This window comes from Triticum dicoccoides, chromosome 6A, assembly GCF_002162155.2.
Source record: "Triticum dicoccoides isolate Atlit2015 ecotype Zavitan chromosome 6A, WEW_v2.0, whole genome shotgun sequence".
In the NCBI taxonomy this organism is placed as follows: Eukaryota; Viridiplantae; Streptophyta; class Magnoliopsida; order Poales; family Poaceae; genus Triticum; species Triticum dicoccoides.
The window spans coordinates 429,080,091-429,087,716 of record NC_041390.1 but is presented as its reverse complement, the minus strand read 5'-3'; positions in this window follow the sequence as shown (position 1 = coordinate 429,087,716).

Sequence of the window (7,626 nt, the reverse complement as noted above, 5' to 3'; positions counted from 1 at the left end):
TAGGACAGTAGCAAATTTCCCTCAAGTGGATGACCTAAGGTTTATCAATCCGTAGGAGGCGTAGGATGAATATGTTCTCTCTCAAGCAACCCTGCAACCAAATAACAAAGAGTCTCTTGTGTCCGCAACACACCCAATACAATGGTAAATTGTATAGGTGCACTAGTTCGGTAAAGAGATGGTGATACAAGTGGTATATGGATGGTAGATAAAGGTTTTTGTAATCTGAAAATATAAAAACAGCAAGGTAACAAATGATAAAAGTGAGCGTAAATGGTATTGCAATGCGTTGAAACAAGGCCTAGGGTTCATACTTTCGCTAGTGCAAGTTCCCTCAACAATAATAACATAATTGGATCATGTAACTATCCCTCAACATGCAACAAAGAGTCACTCCAAAGTCACTAATACCGGAGAACAAATGAAGAGATTATGGTAGGGTACAAAATCACCTCAAAGTTATTCTTTCCAATCAATCCATTGGGCTATTCCTATAAGTGTCACAAACAACCCTAGAGTTCGTACTAGAATAACACCTTAAGACACGAATCAACCAAAACCCTAATGTCACCTAGATACTCCAATGTCACCTCAAGTATCCGTGGGTATGATTATACGATATGCATCACACAATCTCAGATTCATCTATTCAACCAACACATAGAACCTCAACGAGTGCCCCAAAGTTTCTACCGGAGAATCACAACGAAAATGTGTGCCAACCCCTATGCATAGGATCATGGGCGGAACCCGCAAGTTGATCACCAAAACATACATCAAGTGAATCACGTGATATCCCATTGTCACCACAGATACGCACGGCAAGACATACATCAAGTGTTCTCAAATCTTTAAAAACTCAATCCGATAAGATAACTTCAAAGGGGAAACTCAATCCATTACAAGAGAGTAGAGGGGGAGAAGAAACATAAGATCCAACTATAATAGCAAAGCTCGCGATACATCAAGATCGTGCCAAATCAAGAACACGAGAGAGAGAGAGAGAGATCAAACACATAGCTACTAGTACATACCCTCAGCCCCGAGGGAGAACTACTCCCTCCTTGTCATGGAGAGTACCAAGATGATGAAGATGGACACCGGAGAGGGATTGCCCCCTCCGGCAGGATGCCGGAACGGGTCTAGATTGGCTTTCGGTGGCTACGGAGGCTTCTGGCGGCGGAACTCCTGATCTATTGTGCTCCTTGGTGTTTTTAGGGTATATGGAGATATATAGGCGGAAGAAGTATGTCAGGGGAGCCACGAGGGGCCCACGAGGGTGGAGGGTGCGCCCAGGGGGGTGGGCGTGCCCCCTGCCTCGTGGCTTCCTCGTTGATCCCCTGACGTGCACTCCAAGTCTTCTGGGTTGCTTCCGTTCCGAAAATAAGTTCCGTGAAGTTTCAGGTCAATTGGACTCCGTTTGATTTTCCTTTTCTGCGATACTCTAAAACAAGGAAAAAATAGAAACTGGCACTGGGCTCTGGGTTAATAGGTTAGTCCCAAAAATCATATAAAATAGCATATAAATGCATATAAAACATCCAAGGTTGATAATATAGTAGCATGGAACAATCAAAAATTATAGATACATTGGAGACGTATCACCTTATCCCTCGCATTACATTGTTTGCCATTTGCCTCTCGTTTTCCTCTCCCCCACTTCACCCTTGCCGTTTTATTCGCCCTCTTTTCCTCTCCCCTTCTCTCTCCGTCCCCCTTCTCTTTTTCTATTTGCCTTTTTGCCCGCTTCTTGTTTGCTTGTGTGTTGGATTGCTTGCTTGTCACGATGGCTCAATATAATACTAAATTTTGTGACTTTGCCAATACCAACAATAATGATTTTATTAGCACTCCGATTGCTCCTCTTACCGATGCTGAATCTTGTGAAATTAATACTGCTTTGCTGAATCTTGTCATGAAAGATCCGTTTTCTGGCCTTCTAGTGAAGATGCCACTACCCATATAAACGACTTTGTTGATTTGTGTGATATGCAAAATAAGAAAGATGTGGATAATGATATTGTTAAATTGAAGCTATTTCCATTTTCGCTTAGAGATCGTGCTAAAGCTTGGTTTGCGTCTTTGCCTAAAAATAGTATTGATTCATGGAATAAGTGCAAAGATGCTTTTATCTCTAAGTATTTTCCTCCCGCTAAGATCATCTCTATTAGAAACGATATTATGAATTTTAAGCAACTTGATCATGAACATGTTGCACAATCTTGGGAGAGGATGAAATCAATGATACGTAATTGCCCATCACATGGTCTGAATCTTTGGATGATTATACAAAATTTTTATGCCGGATTGAATTTTGCTTCTAGAAATCTTTTAGATTCGGCCGCGGGAGGCACTTTTATGGAAATCACTTTAGGAGAGGCTACCAAACTCCTAGATAATATTATGGTTAATTATTCTCAATGGCACACTGAAAGATCTACTAGTAAAAAAGTGCATGCGATAGAAAAGATCAATGTTTTGAGTGGAAAGATGGATGAACTTATGAAATTGTTTGCTAATAAGAGTGCTCCTACTGATCCTAATGATATTCCTTTGTCTACTTTGATTGAGAATAATAATGAATCTATGGATGTGAATTTTGTTGGTAGGAACAATTTTGGTAATAATGCGTATAGATGCAATTTTAATTCTAGGCCGCTTCCTAGTAATTCCTCTAATAATTATGGTAATTCCTACAACAATTCTTATGGAAATTATAATAAGATGCCCTCTGATTTTAAATCTAATATTAAAGAATTTATTACTACGCAAAAGAGTTTCAATGCTTTGATTGAAGAAAAATTGCTTAAGATTGATGAGTTGGCTAGGAACGTGGATAGAATTTCTCTTGATGTTGATTCTTTGAAACTTAGATCTATTCCACCTAAGCATGATATCAATGAGTCTCTCAAAGCCATGAGAATTTCCATTGATGAGTGCAAAGAAAGAAACGCTAGGATGCGTGCTAAGAAAGATTGCTTTGTGAAAGCGTGCTCTTCTAGTTTTCATGATAATAAGGATGAAGATCTAAAAGTTATTGATGTGTTCCCTATTAAATATTTGTTTTGCAATATGAATATTGATAATGATGGGACTAAAGATGAGCCACCTTTACCTAGAAGGCGTTCCAAAAATTCGGAATATTTAGATCTTGATGCAAAAATTGTTAAAAGTGGGATTGAAGAGATTAAAACTTTAAATAGCAATGAACCCACTATCTTGGATTTCAAGGAATTTAATTATGATAATTGCTCTTTGATAAATTGTATTTACTTGTTGCAATCCATGCTAAATTCTCCTCATGCTTATAGTCAAAATAAAGCTTTTTCCAAACATATCGTTGATGCTTTGATGCAATCTTGTGAAGAAAAACTTGAGTTGTAAGTTTCTATCCCTAGAAAACTTTATGATAAGTGGGATCCTACTATAAAATTTAGAATTAAAGATTATGAGTGTTATGCTTTGTGTGATTTGGGTGCTAGTGTTTCCACGATTCCGAAAACTTTGTGTGATTTTCTAGGTTTCCGTGATTTTGATGGTTGTTCTTTAAACTTGCACCTTGCGGATTCGACTATTAAGAAACCTATGGGAAGAATTAATGATGTTCTTATTGTTTCAAATAGGAACTATGTGCCCGTAGATTTCATTGTTCTTGATATAGATTGCAATCCTTCATGTCCTATTATTCTTGGTAGACATTTCCTTAGAACGATTGGTGCAATTATTGATACGAAGGAAGGGAATATTAGATTCCAATTTCCATTAAGGAAAGGCATGGAACACTTCCCTATAAAAAAATTAAATTACCATATGAATCTATTATGAGAGCCACTTACGGATTGCCTTCCAAAGATGGCAATACCTAGATCTATCTTCGCTTTTATGCCTAGTTAGGGGCGTTAAACGATAGCGCTTGTTGGGAGGCAACCCAATTTTATTTTTATTCCTTGATTTTTGCTCCTGTTATTAATAAATAATTTATCTATCCTCTGTTTTGGTTTTTTTTGTATTTAATTAGTGTTTGTGCCAAGTGGAACCGTTGGGAAGACTTGGGGAAAGTCTTTTTGATCTTGCTGTAAAAAACAGACACATTAGCGCTCACGAGAATCGTTGCCATTTTTATTTGGAAAGCGCTATTTAGTTAATTATTTTTTCAGATGATTAATAGTTAAATTACTCACGTCCAGAAATTTATTTTAGAATTTTGGGGGTTCCAGAAGTTTGCGTTAGCTACAGATTACTACAGGCTGTTCTGTTTATGACAGATTCTGTTTTTCATGTGTTGTTTGCTTATTTTGATGAATCTATGGCCAGTAAAAGAGTTTATAAACCATAGAGAAGTTGGAATGCAGTAGGTTTAACACCAATATAAATCAAGAATGAGTTCATTACAGTACCTTGAATTGGTGTTTTGTTTTCTTTTGCTAACGGAGCTCACGAGATTTTCTATTTTGAGTTTTGTGTTGTGAAGTTTTCAAGTTTTGGGTAAAGATTTGATGGATTATGGAACAAGGAGTGGAAAGAGCCTAAGCTTGGGGATGCCCATGGCACCCAAGTTAAAATTCAAGGAAACCAAAAAGCCTAAGCTTGGGGATGCCCCGGAAGGCATCCCCTCTTTCTTCTTCGTCTATCGGTAACTTTACTTGGAGCTATATTTTTATTCACCACATGATATGTGTTTTGCTTGGAGCATCTTGTATGATTTGAGTCTTTGATTCTTAGTTTACCACAATCATCCTTGCTGTACATACCTTTTGAGAGAGACTCACATGATTGGGAATTTATTAGAATACTCTATGTGCTTCAATTATTCCTTTTGAGCTATATAATTTTTGCTCTATGCTTCACTTATATCTTTTGAGCTATAGAGTTTTCGCTCTAGTTCTTCACTTATATCTTTTAGAGCACGGCGGTGGCTTTATTTTATAGAAACTATTGTTCTCTCATTCTTCACTTATATTATTTTGAGAGTCCTTTAAGAACAACATGGCAATAATAAAAACTTTCATACAAGTGCATTGAATACTATGAGAAGTTTGATACTTGATGATTGTTTTGAGATATGAAGATGGTGATATTAGAGCCATGCTAGTTGAGTAGTTGTGAATTTGAGAAATACTTGTGCTGAAGTTTGTGATTCCCGTAGCATGCACGTATGGTGAACCGTTATGTGACAAAGTCGGAGCATGATTTATTTATTGATTGTCTTCCTTATGAGTGGCAGTAGGGGATGAGCGATGGTCTTTTCCTATGAATCTACCCCCCTAGGAGCATGCGCGTAATACTTTGCTTTGATAGCTTGTAGAGTTTTGCAATAAGTACGTGAGTTCTTTATGACTAATGTTGAGTCCATGGATTATACGCACTCTCACCCTTCCACCATTGCTAGCCTCTCTAGTGTCGCGCAACTTTCGCCGGTACCATAAACCCACCATATACCTTCCTCAAAAAAGCCACCATAACTACCTATGGCATTTCCATAGCCATTCCGAGATATATTGCCATGCAACTTTCCATCGTTCCGTTATTATGACACGCTCCATCATTGTCATATTGCTTTGCATGATCATGTAGTTGACATCGTATTTGTGGCAAAGCCACCGTTCATGATTCTTTCATACATGTCACTCATGAGTCATTGCACATCCAAGTACACCGCTGGAGGCATTCATATAGAGTCATATTTTGTTCTAAGTATCGAGTTGTAATTCTTGAGTTGTAAGTAAATAAAAGTGTGATGATCATCATTATTAGAGCATTGTCCCAGGTGAGGAAAGGATGATGGAGACTATGATTCCCCCACAAATCGGGATGAGGCTCCGGACGAAAATAAATAAAAAATAAAAAAAGAGATAGGCCATAAAAAAGAAGAAGACCCAAAAAAATGAGAGAAAAAGAGAGAAGGGACAATGTTACTATCCTTTTTCCACACTTGTGCTTCAAAGTAGCACCATGATCTTCATGATAGAGAGTCTCCTATGATATCACTTTCATATACTAGTGAGAATTTTTCATTATAGAACTTGGCTTATATATTCCAATGATGGGCTTCCTCAAATTGCCCTAGGTCTTCGTGAATCTTACGGATCTGAACATTCATGCCACATTAAAGAAAAATTACATTGAGAAATATGTTAGAAAGCATTCCACATCAAAAATTCTTCTTTTATCATTTACCTACTCGAGGACGAGCAGGAATTAAGCTTGGGGATGCTTGATACGTCTCCAACATATCTATAATTTTTGATTGCTCCATGCTATTATACTACCTATTTTGGATGTTAATGGGCTTTATTTTACACTTTTATATCATTTTTGGGACTAACCTACTAATCAGAGGCCCAGCCCAAATTGCTGTTTTTTGCCTATTTTAGGGTTTTGAAGAAAAGGAATATCAAAGGGACTCCAAATGGAACGAAACCTTCGTAAACGTGAGTTTCTCAATGATCATCATCTAGGAGACTTGGAGTGTGCGTCAAGAAACAAGGGAGGAAGGCACGAGGCAGGGGGCACGCCCTCCACTCTCGTGGGCCCTCCGTTGCTCCACCGACGTACTTCTTCCTCCTATATATATCCACGTACCCCCCAAACATCCAGGAGCACCACAAAAACCTAATTCCACTACGCAACCTTCTGTACCCGAGAGATCCCATCTTGGGGCCTTTTCCGGAGCTCCGCCGGAGGGGGCATCAATCACGGAGGGCCTGTACATCAACTCCATGGCCTCTCCGATGATGTGTGAGTAGTTTAATTTAGACCTACGGGTCCATACTTATTAGCTAGATGACTTCTTCTCTCTCTTTGGATCTCAGTACAAAGTTCTCGTCAATTCTCTTGGAGATCTATTCGATGTAATCTTCTTTTGCGGTGTGTTTGTCGAGATCCAATGAATTGTGGGTTTATGTTCCAGATTATCTATGAACAATATTTGATTCTCCTCTGAATTCTTTTACGTATGATTGGTTTATCTTTGCAAGTCTCTTGGAATTATCAGTTTGGTTTGGCCTACTAGATTGATCTTTCTTGCAATGGGATAAGTGCTTAGCTTTGGGTTCAATCTTGCGGTGTTCGGTCCCAGTGATAGAAAGGGAACCGATACGTACTGTATTGTTGACATCGAGGATAAAAAGATGGGGTTTATATCATATTGCATGAGTTTATCCCTCTACATCATGTCATCTTACTTAAAGCATTACTCTGTTCTCTTGAACTTAATACACTAGATGCATGCTGGATAGCGGTCGATGTGTGGAGTAATAGTAGTAGATGCAGAATCATTTCGGTCCACTTGTCTCGGACGTGATGCCTATATACATGATCATACCTAGATATTCTCATAACTATGCTCAATTCTATCAATTGCTCGACAGTAATTCATTTACCCACCGTAATACTTATGCTCTTGAGAGAAGCCACTAGTAAAACCTATGGCCCCCGGGTCTATCTTCTATCATATTAATCTTCCAATACTTAGTTGTTCATATTTATTTTACTTTGCATCTTTTATTTATATTTATCATAAAAATATCAAAAATATTATCTTATCATATCTATCAGATCTCACTCTCGTAAGTGACCGTGAAGGGATTGACAACCCCTTTATCACGTGGGTTGCGAGGTTCTTAT